Source organism: Protopterus annectens, chromosome 1.part2 (assembly GCF_019279795.1).
Source record: "Protopterus annectens isolate FY-2018-M chromosome 1.part2, PAN1.0, whole genome shotgun sequence".
NCBI classification, from domain to species: Eukaryota; Metazoa; Chordata; order Ceratodontiformes; family Protopteridae; genus Protopterus; species Protopterus annectens.
In genome coordinates this window covers 938,298,036-938,317,915 of record NC_056727.1, presented here as the reverse complement: position 1 = coordinate 938,317,915, position 19,880 = coordinate 938,298,036, and positions in this window count along the sequence as shown.

Genomic DNA, 19,880 nt, shown 5'->3' with positions numbered 1-19,880 from the left:
CACACACACACACAAAGTGGCCTTACTAGTCTTATACACTATAGATTACAGCACTAATCACATGTGCCACAATTGATGTCTGTTTTAGACATGACTGCAGGCAAACTACTTGTGGATTACACAAGCTAGGCTTGTGTTGAACAGCATCTGTGTTGTGCAGAATGAAATTGCTTCATACTGTTTATCTGCATCTAGTAGCCTAGCAGTCAGATAAGTGTTATTTATCCTGGATATCTGGCTACAGTTACCAGTTTGGCTATATGTGGCTGTTTGCATTTGGATGGGCAAGCTGTGGGCAGGAACAATGTGCCATGTCCATGCATGTGTAGACAACATTATACATTACACCACCTACTCACCTGTTGCTGTATGTGTGGTGACATCCAGCAGGCACAGGGGTCTGTAGGTAAATGCATTAGGTACTGTTGAGCCCTTACTTTGGATCCTTTGAGCAAAATTATAGATGTGTGATATTGCAACTTTACTCACCATTATCAGGGAATGTAGGACAATACAGGCATCCATACACTTATGTATATAATAGGGATGTATATAGAAATGTAGCTGTGTGTGTGTGTGTGTGTGTGTGTGTACGATATATATCTATGTGTTGCATAGATATAGGAGGAGAGACCTGATGATGTATATATTTATATATATATATATATATATATATATATATATATATCTATATATATATATATCTATATATATATATATATATATATATATATATATATATATATATATATATACATGTATACATATATATATATATATATATATATATATATGTATATATATATATATATATATATGGGTCCCTATCTATTAACCGACAATTCATTTCACTGACACTCATTTTGTCGACAGTTCATTTCGTCGACAGAAAGATGTGCCCCTTCCCCATGTTAGGTGGGGGCCTTCACACCCCCTAACTATATATATCAACTCCAGGGTTGCACAACATTGGGAAGGGGCACATCTTTCTGTCGACGAAATGAACTGTCGACAAATGAGTGTCAGTGAAATGAATTGTCGACGAATAGATAGGGACCCATATATATATATATATATATATATATATATATATATATATATATATATATATATATATACATATATATATATATATATATATATATATATATATATATATATATAGCTACAGTATATATAGGTATATCTCTATTTGTATATGCATAGAGATAGATATACTATGTATGGGAGAGAGAGATAGTGACAGACAGATATGTATACATATATGTATGTATTTATAGACATATCTATACATAACACATAATTCTGAGCAAGGAGCAACAGAACTGCGCTCTGTTTAACTAAGTGTGTGAACATGCCCAGTGGCATTGTTAGTACTTACAAACTGACTCCAGGCCACCTACCTGTACTCCAGTCCGAGATTTTGTGATTTACAGACAATGACATCTGTCCCTCTGTCTGCAGTTCTGCACTTTAGTCAAATTGTCCATGGCATTCTTCAGCTGTCTGATATAATTAAAATGTGACAGTGGTTAATACTGTTACACTACACACAGACTGACAGTCTGTAAAAAACAATATATTAGTACTTCACATCCAAAAGATGTGGATACTTCCAGATTCGAACCATCAGCACCATCGCCCATGCTAACTTTCCTAGTCCACTGAGGCACACAAGCTGCCAGACAGAATAGTCATTCATCACACAGTCAACAGCATCAGTATGTACATTATTCCTGCATTAAGTGAGACATACAATGTATGATGAATTTCTATGTTACTGCCCTGAGATTGCCTGGACTGCTGATATACCATTGATGAGTTACTGTTACAGCAGTTATGTAGGAATACTGCTGTTTTGGGGGTGGGGAACAACACCACATATTCGACTGGGATATACAGTAGTCCAAATATCCCCTCTGTTTAACATCTCCCTTGACTGAATATTCCATGCATAAGGCCTAGTGACTATTAATGGACTGGGTATCTGTAGTCCCATGCACATGTTACATCTGTCCAAATATCACACTATATTTGCTTGCATAAATGTAGCAGATCCATACATATCATACCATATCATACTACTCCTTAAAAGTACTGTGTAGGTTAGAGACTTACCTTGCAAAAATGCAGCAGATGACGCAACTGTAGTTCAGGGCTGACTCCGTCTGATGCAAGCAGTACACAGCTAATACATGGATAGGTACAGATTGTGAGGATTGCCTGGCATCATGTTTAATATATGTATGTGAGTATGAGTAAGCTGTCAGTCCCTAGGTCCTTAGTTTGTAAGTAAATGTAATATATGTTGTCTCTTAGCCAGATCCAGGGCATTCTGTACATCTACCTACAGGGACATCAGAAGGAGGTTCCTCCTCTGAGTCCTCCTGTGACTGTGGCTGTGGTGACCTAGATACTGGTGGGGGGCTGTATAACCATCCCTTTGCTTATCCTGCTACAGCTGTTTCCACAGGATCAGATTGTGAACATATGTACACGTAACTAGAGACTACTGTAGGGCTCCACCAGATATATCGAGGCACCGGAACCATAACTTCAGAAGCCCAAACGCACACTCTGTGATGTTCCTAGTTTGTGCATGTGCCTCATTATGGCATTCTTCTGTGGTTGTGTGTGCATTTCTGATGGGTGTCATCATCCACAGTTCCAGGGCATAGCCAATATTCCCCAGTAAGTGGTCATGTGGGATGTCCCCCTTACCAAACATCTGGTACAGCTGTGATGCATGCCAGATATGGGAGTCGTGATAACTGCCAGGGCTGCCAGCACACACATTCAGGATAATCCCCTGAACAATGCACATGACCTGGCAGTTGATGGAGTGGTACTCCTTGCGGTTGATGTAGAGTCTACTCTATTCACCAGGTGGTGCCTTGATGTGTACATGAGTGCAATCTATGGCACCCAGTACTTCTGGGTAGTGTGCTACACAGTAACAGTGTTGCATATTGCTGGCCCTCACCTCAGTGGTGAGGGGAAAATATATGCACTAACTGGCATGTGGTGGCATGGCATCCAGGAACAGCTGGAGTATCCTGGATGCAGATGCCTGTGAGACCTCCCCATCATGTCCCCAGTTGATCTTTGCAAAGTACCTGTAGCTTGTATCCTAACGGCTACACATACCTTTTTTTTCCACTTGGATGAGTTCTACTCTGTTGGCTGTGGGTCTGAGTTGAGGGTGGCAGAGCTCAGTGAGTTCTTATAATATGTCCCTGTCCACACTGTAGCGCTCTACAATCTCCAACTCATGTAGTTCCTGGAAGGTTACCCTGGGCCTGAACACTCTCCTCCTTCTCTTTCTAGGCCTATTGTCAGCAGCAGCATTGACTTCAGCATCTAGCACATACAGATGTAGCAGACCTGCAGCAGCCTCTAGCATTATCTCAGTTAAAATTCCCATGTCTGTCCTCCAATGGTCCAGAGTATTGGGAGAAATTCAGAATGTAGGGTGTATGCATACTTTATACAGCTCTGCTGTAGGTGCAGACTGTGTGATTGGCTAACTATGATGCATTCCACCTGCCTACAATATAATTAATGTCATTTAAATGCCCTATTTCATTGTGCAATGTTGTGCATAGTGCCATGCCGCACAGCATAGCTTATAGAAAGATCAAAATATCTAACCGAATACATCCAATTGTGAGAACATACTCAGCCAGATGGTGCACCACATAAACACGCACACCTAAGCATAAAGGAGCTTAGAAGTAAGAGGACATACCCTCCCCGATGTCAACCATATCCTATGTAAACATCAAAATAGTGTAATACCCTACATGAAGGGGATATGTGGACATGGTTACTCCTTTTTGCTATTTAATAATCCCACTTCATTTGCATACTTATCCATGCTGACAGCCTAGAAACTACACGATCCATAGCCCTATTACATTAGGAAAAGCCACAATGCACCATTATAGGAACCCCATGTAAGCCCCTATCATACATCTCTGTCACATACTATAAAATATTTTTTTTATATTATTTTTTAAGTTTCCCATTTAGCATGTTTGGTACTGACGTGCGTAGTGCAAACATGCCATGATTATTAAAAAATATATATTAATTTAACTTATTCCCTTTAATCTTTCTGACATACAGACTAATAGTTTTGCTGATATGTGTATGTGGTCTTACATTTTCAGTGGATTTATGTCCACATTTCTACAGTTTTACAACCCCTTTTGTCTGTCTAGATGGCTGTATGTGGAATTTTTCCATGTACACTATAGACACTGACATGGGGTCTGCACAGATGCCTTGCAATATGTTGGATCACTCTACCTGCCTCATTTGCATGAGCTTCACCTGCTTATGAGGCCATTTGCATACCATGGAAGTTTCTGTGTTTGCACGTGCATGCGCGCCTTTAACAAGAGCTTGCTGAATCTAAAAATGTTCACGTTAGTGTAATCATTGCGGTGTGATGCATACACTAAAAAAACATGCAAGCTTTATTGAATTCCCCCTATGTTTACTTAAACTTTAATATTTTATTTTCTGTTATCATTTTATATACCCTTTTCTTGTGTTTATCCTCTTTTTAACAATGTTTTATTATTGTATAAAAAGTCAGTTAGCGTTTTTTTTGAATGTAGTCTTTTTCCATTTCTATTTTTCTTTCTTTTTTGTACTAGAGGAACATACTAAAGACCATATTAAATAATAATTTTAAGATTGCCCATAAACTTACAAATCTTTCTAACAAAGAAAATAATTTACTTTCTTGTTCTTTTTGATTGTGACACACCCGTAGGTCAGGATTTGGCACGCATGATTGCAGTTCAGCATTTAGTTTATTAAACCAGATTCTCACTCACAGGTAACAAATACAATAGTATTCTGTGCTTTACACATTGGAATCACATAGATGCTTCCAGCTCTTTAAACAACTATAACAAGATATAATCGACAGGCCTGAGTTCACTGTAATGAAAAATCAATGTTTAATACAAGGAAAATATGTGTATACAGAGTCATTGCTACATTTTCTCAACATTTGAAATGTTCATTATCTTTACATTCAGATTAGAGTTTAAATTCTCAGAGCATGTAGCAGAAATGTTTACTTACCACTGCCAAACCCCTGCATGATTTAAATTTGGTTCATGCTTAAATCCTTAGCCTTTATTTCATGAATATTCTGTAAGGATATTCATTGCAAATGGCCTCTTATGGTCATGATATGGACATCTCATGAACCAGCAAAGCTTGTATATAGGAAAAAAAATCATCTCATATTGCTGTAGAAAGTCTTTTCTTCTGTATAGCTGAAGATGGTAACCAGGCTATTAAATCTTCTAATGAAAGTCGTGATCACAAGCACAGTATTTTAGATGATTTTCTCTGCCCTTTATTTTAATACTGAAAAATGTTGTTGATGGCAAATTATTTAGAGAAAATTTAAAGCCAAGATGCCTAGCAGAAGTTGTGTTTTACTAATGATTTACAGGTTATCAGTTAGGCTGATAACATTACCCAGAATGATAGACTATTGCTTCATGTCAAACATTTTAGCCATGTACATACAATTTACAGTGGTTGTTTCCTTATTCATACTGATCATAAATCAGTTTTCTGGTTCAACTTTATACTGTAAAGGGTAAGTTTATCATGACCCATTTTATAATGCATGTTTATCACTACAGTGCCCTTTTAATGCCATTTATTTTCTGCCTAAACAAAATCTGGCAGTTTTTGCCCCAACTCTTTGTGATCTCTGCACTAGCATATGTAAGCAAAGGGACCGTATATTGGGGTCGAACTCAAAAGGAATTATTAGTGGTAATATTTAGAGTTTGGAAGCTTCTGACATTTTGTTTATAATTTATGATGAAATGTATGAAATATAATTTTGTCAAAAGGAAGTATAATAAGCAAACATGCTCAACAGGTGCGCACCTTTCAGCTAGCTCTAATTTTGGCTGAAAGTGTCAGTTCATCACTTCTAAAACTGGAATATTTTGACTATCTAAGCTGATAGTCCCAGCATTTTAAAAAGTGTCCAGATCTGAGGACTTCTTTCCAAATTATTTTTTACTTTGCCCCTAATTTTTGAAGTAAACAGTTGAGAACTATGCCAAATTGGTGGGCATAACAAGGAAATTTCATTCCACTTAAGGGTATTGTGATGTTTTATGACACAGATGGAAGGGTCCCTAACCACTGCAAGATCTCTTGTGTCCTTAGAATGCCCATCCTGTATGCCATTTTTGCATTTAGAATATGAGTTACTATTTTTTTTCCTTTGTTCACTGGCCAGTCTTACTAAGCTACTTGCCTCTTTTCAAGAAAGACCAGAAGTGCCATTCACAGAAACTAGGGGGATTTTGGCCAGGGCACTACTCTATCACTAGAACATACAGGATGGTTTAATGGCAGCTGTTAGTGCAGCAGGTGAGCAGGAAGTTACAACAGGCTGAAATGAGATGATTGTGACTAATTTGCAGCCTGGAAGTTTGAATACACTACAATTTTTGGGAGAAGTGTTATGGATTAAAATTGTGGATAAAATTGCAACTACTAACAATATAGCAGAGTCCAGTGATTTTTAACATAAATCTTGCTCAAACTCTTCAGATAGGAGTTTCTCCACACAAAAAAGATGACACTACACATTTGAGAAAGAAAAGAGAGTCTGCTCTGACTGTATGAAACAACTCTTAGCCACAGGAAGTGATATTAACTAGTGCTTCAAGTAAGAGGTAATTTCCCTTTTTTTAAATAATTTTTATTGATTTTTGATTAAAACAAATTTATAAATCATAGATATTTATCTGAAATTTGTCAAATAAAGGTTATAACATATATATGTCAGATAATTTATAAGCAAAATAATAAAATGGTTAACTAAAGTATCTACAAAGACATCCTGTAGATTCAATTAGCATGGCAATTTCTACTGTTTTATGTTGTACATCAACGGATCACCTTAATTTCATTGACAGTTCATTTCACTGACACTCAACACTGAAACTTCATTTCACTGACACTTCATTTCACTGACACTCATTTCGTCGAAAATTAAATATGGCCTATTCCCCACTGTAGAGCGACCCTGGAGTTAGAATATATAGTAAGGGGGTGTGTGGGGGGCACATCCCCCCACAATGGGGGGTGTGAGGGGCGAAGCCCCCCACATACTGGGGTTCTATAATTTTTTTTTGGTAATAGTTATTCATTGCACTTGTAAGAATGCATCTGTATACTGTAAAATGTTTATGATATGTGGGGACTTCACCCCCACACGCCCCATTGTACACTTATTGTGTATTTAAACTCAATAAAGACTTACATAAGAAATAACCCAGCCACTGGGGATGCACAAGCCAATGCATTTCTTTGTGCCGGTCCCAAGCCCGGACAAATAGGGAGGGTTGTGTCGGGAAGGGCATCCGGTGTAAAATTTTGCCAAATCATACATGCGGACAACAGTACAGATATACATACTGGATCAGTCGAGGCCTGGGTTAACAATGATCATCACCACCAGTACTGTTGGCCAACAGGGTGCTGGTGGAAATTGGGCTACTGTTGGCCGAAGGAGGAGAAGAGGGGGAAGGCATGCCTGAAGGCAGGTAAAGGCTAGGACTGTGGTAGTGAGGTTCGGAACTTTGAATGTTGGCAGTATGACTGGTATAGGGAGAGGGCTAGCTGATATGATGGACAGAAGGAAGGTTGGTATATTTGAGTGCAAGAGACCAGATGGAAGGGGAGCAAGGCTAGGTGCATTGGAGGTGGGTTCAGATTGTTTTATCATAGTGTGGATGGGAGGAGAAATGGTGTAGGGGTTATCCTGAAGGAACAGTATGCTAAGAGTGTTTTGGAGGTGAAAAGAGTGTCGGATAGAGTGATGTTTATGAAGCTGGAAATTGATGGTGTAATGAAGAATGTTGTTAGTGCATATGCTCCACAAGTTGGGTGTGCGATGGGTGAGAAAGAAAAAAATTGGAGTGAGTTGGATGAAGTGATGATGTCTGTACCCAAGGGTGAGAGACTGGTGACTGGAGCAGATTTCAATGGGCATATGTTGGTGAAGGGAACAGAGGGGACGAGGAAGTGATAGTTAGGTATGGTGTTAAGGAAAGGAATGCAGAAGGTCAGATGGTAGTGGATTTTGCGAAAAGGATGGACATGACTGTGGTGAATACGTATTTTAACAAAAGCGATGAGCATAGGGTGACATACAAGAGTGGAGGAAGATGCACACAGGTGGATTATATCTAATGTAGAAGGGCCAGTCTGAAGGAGATCGGAAACTGTAAAGTAATGGCAGGGGAAAGTGTAGTTAGGCAGCATAGGATGGTGGTTTGTAGGATGACATTGGTGATCATGAAGAGGAGGAGGAGTGTGAGGGCAGTACCCAGGATCAAATGGTGGAAATTGAAAAAGGGTAATTGTGAGGTGTAGTTCAGGGAAGAGTTAAGACAGGCATTGGGTGGCAGTGAAGAGTTACTGAATAGCTGGGTAACTACAGCAGAGCTAGTAAGAGAGATGGCTAGAAAGGTGCTTGGTATGACATCTGGAAAGAGGAAGAAGGACAAGAAGACCTGGTAGTGGAATGAAGAAGTACAGGAGAGTATACACAGAAAGAGGTTGGTGAAGAAGAAGTGGGATTGTCACAGAGATGAAGAAAGTAGACAGGAGTATAAGGAGATGAGGTGATGGCAAACAGAGAGGTGGCGAAGGCTAAGGATAACGTGTATGAAGAGTTGTATGAAAGGTTGGACACTAAGGAGGGAGAAAAAGACCTGTACCAATTGGCTAGGCAGAGGGACCGAGCTAGTAAAGATGTGCAGCAGGTAAGGGTGATAAAGGATAATGAGGGAAATGTAGTCACAAGCGAGGAAAGTGTGTTGAGCAGATGGAAATAGTACTTTGAGGGGCTGATGAATGAAGAGAATGAAAGGTAGTAAAGGTTGGACGATGTGGGGATAGTGAATCATGAAGTGCAATGGATTAGCAAGGAGGAAGTAAGGATAGCTATGAAGAGGATGAAGAATGGAAAGGTTGTTGGTCCAGATGACATACCTGTGGAAGAATGGAGGTGTTTAGGTGAAAAGGCAGTGGAGGTTTTAACTAGATTGTTTAATGACAGGATGGAGTGGGTGGAGAAGAATGTCAGGAGTGATTTGTGACAGACGAGTACCAGTAAGAGTGAAAGGGAAGGTCTACAAGAGGGTAGTGAGACCAGCTATGTTACATGGGCTGGAAACAGTGGCATTGACAAAAAGGCAGGAGTCAGAGCTGGACGTGGCAGAGTTAAAGATGTTAAGATTTGCACTGGGTGTGATGAGGGTGGACATGATTAGGAATAAGTATATTAGAGGGTCAGCCCAGTTTAGAAGGCTTGGAGATAAAGCCAGAGAGGCAAGATTACGTTGGTTTGGACATGTGCTGAGGAAGGCTGCAGAGTATATTGGGAAAAAGATGCTAAGGCTGAAGCTGCCAAGTAACAGGAAAGGAGGAAGGCCTAAGATAAGGTTTATGGATGTGGTGAGAGAGGACATGCAGGTGGTTGGTGTGACAGAGCAAAATGCAGAGGACAGGAAGAAATGGAAACACATGACCACTGTGGCGACCCCTAACGGGAGCAGCCGAAAGAAGAGGAAGAAAGACTTACATAACAAATACAAGGTATCAATTTATTTATTTATGGTTTAGCAAAATTGTGTAAAGTTATGGTTTGTTTATAAATATTGCATGTGATGGTATATTTAGCCCAAAATGAAGTGAATTCTGAAGTATCACAGGAGGATACTTAAAGTGAAAAGGAAAATAGTTGGATGATTGGTAAGTTAATGCTTGAAAATAATCAAGCCATCATGGAATGGAAAACTATTAGTTATATTGCTTATAAATTAAGGAAACATAAGCAGAATACAAGTCTATGAATAAATTATCCAAAGTACCACAAGCAGGACAAGAAGCATGTCATGCTGCCATTTGAGGTTAAAGAATGTGAAAACAGTCACATGTATAGTCTATGAATGACTTCTGGACAGTATGTGAGGCATATCTGTGATATTGTGCAACTAGTGAACATTTTTGTAATTGTAATATTTAGTATTAGAGAGAATAAGGATATGTGAGACATGAAGTAGCAAAACTGGATACAATTTTTCTTTATTAGACTTAAAATTAAAATGTCAGTATTAATTCTACAGGAGGAGAAAGTGGTATTCCTTATTTTTGTTATAAATAGTTGGAAGAATGGCAATATGAGAAATTGTTGATGGTATTTACTGAATGGGTCTCTTTTAGTGTACCTAATTCTCTTTTGGATCATTACTATGGTTTTATGTTAATAAATATGGAAATGCCGGAAAAACATGTTGGGACAATTGGATACCAACTTTGTTATTCATGTGTTCATAGGTTCATAGTCAAGTACTAGGCTAGCTGCTCTTGTAAGCCATTATAAGTCTACCCAATTTCCCCAAATGTGAGAATCAAACCCTGTACCTTGTGTCTGTCATGTAAACACCTTAACCATTATTGTGATTACACAATCTTGCCATACTATGATACAAAAGGGCATGCAGGCTCAAATAGGTGAATTTCTACCTGGTGAAGAACAAGTTATTACTAATGGTTGAGGAACAGCAGGAGTACTATGGTTAGTAAAAAAATATATGATATTACTTCATTTAGGAGGTGAAGTGAGACAGCTACAGAAACTGGATGTCATCAAGGTAAACAATTCCATATTTCATTGCTCATTAGTGCAGATACTGGAAAAACTAGGTTTTAACAAGAAAATAATGTTTTGGATAACAGATACTTATGATCACTTATATGTTCGACCTGTAGTAAATGTTTGTGTTGAAACACCCATATTATTGAAATGTGGAAGTCTGTAAATGTGTCTTCAAAGTATATTTTTATTTGTACTGAGCATGACTTTTATCGTATAATATAAACCAGAGAGTGAAAAGGGTATAACAGTTGAAAGTTCTGTTAATTCTAACGTATGCAGATGATATGATTGTATATGTGGACAGTATAGAAAGATTCAAATAAGTTATGATTATATTTGAGAGCAATCCCTACCAGAACCAAAGATCATGGGAAATTCAAAACCAAAGTATTCTGGTGCTCCACTGTCATAAATAAACTATAGAACAAAAGAAAGAAACTCCTTAAATTAATTAGTAGATACAAACCTCCTCTTCTCAAAGATAACATCAAAAGCATTACAAATTAACTGAATAATACAATCAGATCCACTAAAGGAGCCCATGAGCTTAGGAAGGCCTCTAAAGCTAAAAATAATTATAAATCCTTCTTTAGCTGTGTTAAAAACTAATAAACAATACCCTACATTACACTGAATGTATTCATAGTAATGCCTCTTAGTCTGACCAAATAGACTGTGCTAATATCTGTGCAAACATATTTAGTGTCAGTCACACCTGAGACATCATCCAAAGCCCTGACATATCTTAATCTCTTTCTCCCCAATTATGTCTAAAGATCATTTACTTAAAGAGCTAACCAAGAGCAAAACACTTTCTCCATGTGTCCTGGCAATATATCTAATAATTTAAAAGTGTTAAAAATGGCATTGCAGATTCATTCCTTAAACTTTTTAACCAATATTTAGCTACTGGTTTTAGCCTAAAGAGTGCTGCACTGCAGTGGTGATATCTGTCCACAAGAATGGCCTTGCACCCCATATAGGTAATGAGGCTTACAAGACTCATCTGCAAAACACTGGAAAATATTATAATTGACCTCATGAACTACAATGACAATAATTTTATTAGCCTTAACCCCTAACTGTTTGGCTTTGTGGAGGGTAGATCCCGTCTACTGAATCTGGTAAACATCTTCTAAAGTGTTGCTGAGTATGTAGACAGTGGGCATGCAGTACAAATGGTGTATTTTGACCCAGCCATGACACCATTCTCTATGCAAGTATTATACAGAAGCCAAATGCTTTAAAAATCAACTCACATGTAATAAGATGGATAGCAAAAACAGCTGCAAGACAGAACCTACACAGTGCAAGTTGCAGGTGCCTTGTCAGAAAGCATGAACGTGACAATGAGTGTTTCACATGGCTCACTGCTATGACCTCTCCTTTTCAATATTTAGTTCTTATATTTTCAGTGACAGATCTAAGACATCTGGCTAGTAAGGTGTGCAGTAGACTTCAGACTTAGGATTGTTGTTAGTTCAAAAAAATCCAAAAAACACAAGAAAGTCACCACACGTCAAGATTTAATGAAGCTTTCAGGTCTACGCCCTTCCTCAGCATATAAAAAATACATCCATTTATTACTTTTAAATAGAGGATTAATTCTATCACATGATTAAGCCAGCCAAAATACTTAAAGGAACATGAACAATTAACCTATCCTAAACATTAGTTAAAATCTAACTTTTATAAGCATTCTTTGAAAACATTCATTAAAAAGATTGTTATAAATACTAAACATTTACATATACAGTATAAAATATAAAAATGTAAACAATATATAAACATATAGGAAGTAACAGAGCCACAAACATTCAAAGATATTGTTTTGCCTATTTATCAAAATTGGTTTTATACTAACAGCACTATTAAGACCAGGTGGTTTATCTGCTTGTAAACGAACTATCCATTCATATTCCCTTGTTTGTAGATAGTTATCTAGATCACCTCCCCTTGGTCCTAGAGTTAACACACAAATAACTCTAAATTTAAAAGTGTGATCTGGGAAGTCCATTATATGCCTATACAACCCATTTGATTCAACTTTTCTTTTCATTTCAGACTTGTGCTCTATTATTCTATCCTTTAATTTCCTACATGTTTTCCCCACATACAATACATTACATTGTGTGCACGTTGCTAAATAAACTAATTTTGTTGTATTACAGTCAGCCCTACATTTAAAGGTGAATTCTTCATTTGTTAAGGGATGCTGAAAATATCCTATTGTTTCATATATATCCATACAACAAGTGCAATTATGACACTTATATGTTCCTATTTTAGTTGGTATATTTTTTTGGAACATCAATAAGATCTTTATAACAGAGCATCTGTTTTATTGATTGCCCATTCCTGTAGGCAAATCTTGGTCTCAAACCCAGGATGTCCCTCAATTCCAGTTGGGCCATCAGTATCACCCAGATCTTTTCAATAATCTTACAAACTTTTATGGTGTTAGTGTTATAACTTGTAACAAATCTTACAACATTATCTTTTATTTTATTTTCACCACCTTCTGTTATTTGATCTTGATGTTCCGTATTTGTGAATCCAAAGATAGGTTTATATATGTTTTTTCTTCCTTGTATAACCTCATCACATGCTTGATTTACATCTGTTAACAGATAACCACTTTTCACAAATTCATCCTTCATTTTATTAAGCTGCTCTATAAAACTATTTTCCTCAGTAGTAAGTCTACTAACCCTTATTAATTGCGACTTTAAAATTCCCTTGTAAATATGTGGTGGGTGCATACTGTTCATCTTAAGATATCTTTCGACATATACTTCCTTCTTATGTACCCTAGTTACTACTCTATCATAGTTTTTCTGAATACTCACATCTAAAAAAACTATCTCATGTAATGAGTATTCCATTTTAAACTCAAAAAAATCTGTAGTACTATTCAAATACTGCACAAAACACTCTAATTCAAGTACTGTCCCTGTCCACGTAAAAAAACAATCATCTACAAATCTACAATAACTATTTAGCAAATGGCTAAATCTATTAGTTTCATTCATTACATATTCCTTTTCCCAAATATATAGCACCATATTGGCAAAACTATTGGCCACTGATGTTCCCATGGCTACCCCATTTAGTTGTTGATATGGCGTTCCATCAAAAATAAAAATATTTTTTGTCAACACCAACTCAAGTAATGAACATATATTTTCTATCTCACGTGGTTGAAGCATAGATTCCATATATTTTCTATCTCACGTGGTTGAAGCATAGATTCCATCTATGCTTCAACCACGTGAGATAGAAAATATATGTTCATTACTTGAGTTGGTGTTGACAAAAAATATTTTTATTTTTGATGGAACGCCATATCAACAACTAAATGGGGTAGCCATGGGAACATCAGTGGCCAATAGTTTTGCCAATATGGTGCTATATATTTGGGAAAAGGAATATGTAATGAATGAAACTAATAGATTTAGCCATTTGCTAAATAGTTATTGTAGATTTGTAGATGATTGTTTTTTTACGTGGACAGGGACAGTACTTGAATTAGAGATTTTTGTGTATTTGAATAGTACTACAGATTTTTGAGTTTAAAATGGAATACTCATTACATGAGATAGTTTTTTTAGATGTGAGTATTCAGAAAAACTATGATAGAGTAGTAACTAGGGTACATAAGAAGGAAGTATATGCCGAAAGATATCTTAAGATGAACAGTATGCACCCACCACATATTTACAAGGGAATTTTAAAGTCTAATTAATAAGGGTTAGTAGACTTACTACTGAGGAAAATAGTTTTATAGAGCAGCTTAATAAAATGAAGGATGAATTTGTGAAAAGTGGTTATCTGTTAACAGATGTAAATCAAGCATGTGATGAGGTTATACAAGGAAGAAAAAACATATATAAACCTATCTTTGGATTCACAAATACGGAACATCAAGATCAAATAACAGAAGGTGGTGAAAATAAAATAAAAGATAATGTTGTAAGATTTGTTACAAGTTATAACACCAACACCATAAAAGTTCGTAAGATTATTGAAAAGATCTGGGTGATACTGATGGCCCAACTGGAATTGAGGGACATCCTGGGTTTGAGACCAAGATTTGCCTACAGGAATGGGCAATCAATAAAACAGATGCTCTGTTATAAAGATCTTATTGATGTTCCAAAAAAATATACCAACTAAAATAGGAACATATAAGTGTCATAATTGCACTTGTTGTATGGATATATATGAAACAATAGGATATTTTCAGCATCCCTTAACAAATGAAGAATTCACCTTTAAATGTAGGGCTGACTGTAATACAACAAAATTAGTTTATTTAGCAACGTGCACACAATGTAATGTATTGTATGTGGGGAAAACATGTAGGAAATTAAAGGATAGAATAATAGAGCACAAGTCTGAAATGAAAAGAAAAGTTGAATCAAATGGGTTGTATAGGCATATAATGGACTTCCCAGATCACACTTTTAAATTTAGAGTTATTTGTGTGTTAACTCTAGGACCAAGGAGGTGATCTAGATAACTATCTACAAACAAGGGAATATGAATGGATAGTTCACAAGCAGATAAACCACCTGGTCTTAATAGTGCTGTTAGTATAAAACCAATTTTGATAAATAGGCAAAAACAATATCTTTGAATGTTTGTGGCTCTGTTACTTCCTATATGTTTATATATTGTTTACATTTTTATATTTTATACTGTATATGTAAATGTTTAGTATTTATAACAATCTTTTTAATGAATGTTTTCAATGAATGCTTATAAAAGTTAGATTTTAACTAATGTTTAGGATAGGTTAATTGTTCATGTTCCTTTAAGTATTTTGGCTGGCTTAATCATGTGATAGAATTAATCCTCTATTTAAAAGTAATAAATGGATGTATTTTTTATATGCTGAGGAAGGGTGTAGACCTGAAAGCTTCATTAAATCTTGACGTGTGGTGACTTTCGTGTGTTTTTTGGATTTTGCTGAACAACTAAGCGTGTTTTAACTTTGATTGTTGTTAGTTCACCATCTAAGTCCCAATGCCACAAGAATGACCTCTCACTAATAAACTGTTGGTGTACTAAAATGGGTTCAAAGTAACTACTAAAATGTATGGAATTGTCACATATGTTAGACAACCCCTGCCCACATTTTATTGTATAGACAATGTACCCCTCGTTGCAGTCATCAAAGTCCCTGAGCTATCAAGAGAGGGTGGGAGCTCTATTCCTTTATTCAATGTCTTGTAGAGTTTTGAAGGCAGAGCTCACCGTGCCATTAGATACACTGTTGTCCTGGACTTCTTATATCTATGATATTTGAATAGCTCCATCAATACCAGAACCAGGGTCCTAAAGTTTCACTAAAAGATAAATAAATCATGGTTTACAGACAGTTTTGTAACCCAGTGCCTCCAAAACTTCTGGAATAAAGCCTCCTAAGTGCTAAGCAGTGTGACTCACTACCTTCTTTTAAACATAACCTAGATGACTAGATGGGCATGCACAAAGTTACTCCAGGATTGACGGTTGTGGCCCACCTGGTGAAAGGTTTGGCACAAGGGATGGTGCAGGCAAGGCGAAAATGGTTCTAAACCTCTGTGGCTTTGAATATACACAAATTTATAAATCTATGAAAGTGGTACAACATGTGTTAATGAAGCTGGGGATAACGCTCAATCCAGGTTAAAGTGAAGGAGCTGGAAATGATGGCATTTTAGAATGAGTGCCTTTCTATTCACAAAGATTTCAACTTTATGAATTAGCTTTGGGAACAAAACAGTATTTAAAAGTCTATTAGAAATATTTTTGTTAAGATGTAAGCCAGAATTCAAAAATTGAGGATGTTTACTATGTCATTTGAGAATAAAGTTTGTGTTGTTAAAATATGTATTTTTCCATTTGATGTGTACTTAGCAATGTATGGAGATACTTCCTGAAAATTTAGAAAAACAGATATGATGGGGTTATTTGTTTGTAGAATAAGCACCAATAAATTAAACCCCATAAAAGGAGGAAGAATATAATATCAGGATAGAAAAAACAATGGATTAATAATGCTAAATGCAGCTGTCCATTATTATGCTATTTTTTAAATGAATATTCTTTTCAGAAGTATTCAGACAGGTATTATGGAGATTTAGTGGAACAAGGGTGAACTTTTTCAAAAAAAAAAATGTTTGAAAGGATACAGATATGTGTAATTTGTTTTAAAAAGTTAGAAATGGAAAATAACTGTTTTGTAAGTTATGTCAGGGAGGTCAAAGTAGACACAAGTGTTATGTAAATACTTTTTTCAGCTAGGATGGGAAGTTATGGAAGAATCAATGTTAACGGCCATTCAAAAAGTATGTAGAGTTGTTAAAAATATCTTCTGCATAAAATATTTTTGGAGATTAGCACATAAAAAATTAGCAGGTAAAGCTAAAATGTTATATAAATGCTATATTTAAAGACAGATGTCGAGATTCAGAAAGGGCTGCCACCAGCGTTTCATCCTTACAAGGACAGCTGCCACAGGTGATGGCCATTTCTGATTCGAACCAAGCCAATATCAATGATCGTACATGGCTTCTAGGATCAATATAGTGGGTTGTCTCCTTGGCCAACCTATATACTAAAGAGGCATTCCAAGTTTGCAAACTATGTTAATTAGTCAAGTTAGCTCAGCCAGATAAATTAATTAACTCAGCCATAAATTTACATTCTTTCATTACTTTCAGTGGGGGAGATCAAGCTAGAGGTAAGTGATGAGGAGTTTGGCAGACAGGTAGTGGTGGGGATGGGGGGGTTGTACCTGCATATTTGTTGTTGCATGTATAAGTGTATACAGTGGTCTGAGTGGCTTCAGGTGAGCGTTGTGTGTGTGTGTGTGTGTGTGTGTGTGTGTGTGTGTGTGTGTGTGTGTGTGTGTTCATGTGTGTCATTGCATGTCTGCCTGGCTGGTTGCAGTAGGGGGTTAGTTAGGGGATTGGTAGGGAAGGTAGGTGTGTGTGTGTGTGTGTGTGTGTGTGTGTGTGTGTGTGTGTGTGTGTGTGTGTGTGTGTGTGTGTGTGTGTGTCTTTATGTGTGTGATTGTGTGCATGTCTTTATGTGTGTGATTGCATGTCTGCCTGGGTCGTTGCAGCAAGGGGTTAGTTAAGGGATTGTTATGGAGTTAGGTGTGTGTGTGTGTGTGTGTGTGTGTGTGTGTGTGTGTGTTTGTAGGGGGTGCTGTCATACCTCTAAACTACCATAGACTACCAGTCAAAACCTGCAACACTGGGGAAAGTGAAACACTAGACACCATGGATTTAAACGACTGCAGTGAATCACAAGAAGAACAGGGAAAAAGCTTTGACCACTATACCCTTGGCATACAAAACAGATCCTTAACATAGATTTAATTCCCTGCACTATCACCAGACACAAAGGATATCCTTTAAATTTTACCGTAAGTCACAGGAAAAAAAAGTTACATCAAAATATGGGAAAAAAATAAAACCTTGCACCCTTGGCAAGGAAAGCAGCTTGTTAACCATTTATTTTGTACAGTGTGGTTTCTTTGTGTATAGTTATTGTTCCAGTAGATGTTGCTTATTGATTGCTGTAGTTTCTTTATTCATAGTTGCATTATTATTTCACAGTAGGTCTTGTATGCCCTCTTTTATTTTATTCTGTATGTGTGTATGTTTGTGTGTTTGCATGTATATGTCTGTAAATGGTTTCACTGCATAATCAGGCACATGGTGTTATTGGAAACACTGGAAAGGAAAGCAACAAGTGTGCAGAGGAAGTGCGATGTAAAGAGAGTTCAGAACAGGGCAGATACAATCTACACAGAATTAATGTCATTTGTTTTTTTTTTTTCCTTTTTGCCTGCAGTAATGCATTTGTTTACATGCAGGTAAATGAATGGCAGGACTTTACTGCATAAGCAGCTCAGGCATGGTAGTCAGATACATGCTACTTAAAGTCAGATTGAAATGTTTCAAATAGTTAAGGAATACAGGAGTAGTTTTTTTTCTGAAGTTATGTATAGTAAATCCATTCTAAATGGATCAGTTGATGCATGTGCATTATCCTCAAAGGATAATGTATATTTCTCTCTAAGTTGTTTACAATTTGCTGCTAAACTAATCCAAGCTTGTTCAGCAGAAGAATATCAGCTTCTGGTTTTGGAGCTGTCTTTGGTAGGTTTCTTCCAACCCCACCATAAAATCTTCTATCTGTGTTGTTTAGTGCTGTCTGTTTATTGTTGTGCACTTATAGTTTAGATAATATATTGGTCTTCTTTGTTTTTCTTTTTTTGCTCAGTTTGTCCTTCCCCTATTAGTTCTTTCTTGAATGACAGGACATTTATTTGCACATTACAAGGTGTTAATGATTGTCTCACCCTTTACCATATACGGCAGGCAGTTCCTCAGTTGTGCTTGCAGAAGTTATAGCCTGGTTGTCATTATAGGAAAATTAGACTTCTACAGGAAAGCACCCACCTTTATGTACTCTTTTTTATCAGTGAGTACGACAATATGAAGTGATTTTATTTACTTGTTTCTTTGTGTGTTTGAATTTGACTGGGTACAACTCATTTCAATAGAAATACCAGAGAAAAAAGTTTGTCATCATATTACAACAGTATTGTTCTATAATGTATGTCAGTATTGAGGTACAACCTTACAACTTTAGAGTACATTAAGTATATAGAAAATATAATATGCATGATCAGAAATATATTGTTATCTACGTATGAGCAGCAAAGTGAGTATGACCAGATAAGCTATCTGTGAAATACAGAAAACAAAAAAAATCCCAGCAAATGTAGACATAACGAATGCACTTTCTAGATGCAATGTTAGCACAAACATATGAAGTGAGGTGCAGCTTGTTGTAGGAGCATAAACTTTGTACAGTATGCAAAGAGGGACAATAATATAATTAATATAAAGTCAGTGGAAAGGAGGAAGACATGCTGTATTAACTATATAAATAATAGCAGATACATAATCTAGTAGGAGACTGTAAGGTTGATGTGGTGTACTGCTCCCTTTATTAAAAACTGCATTTTGGCTATTAATGCCTACTGGTTAAAGGAAAAAAAAAAAGGAGATGGGCATTGATGTAGAAGAGAAAAAAATCACACAATACAAAAGCAATACTTGTTCCCTTTGATATGATCCATGTGTAC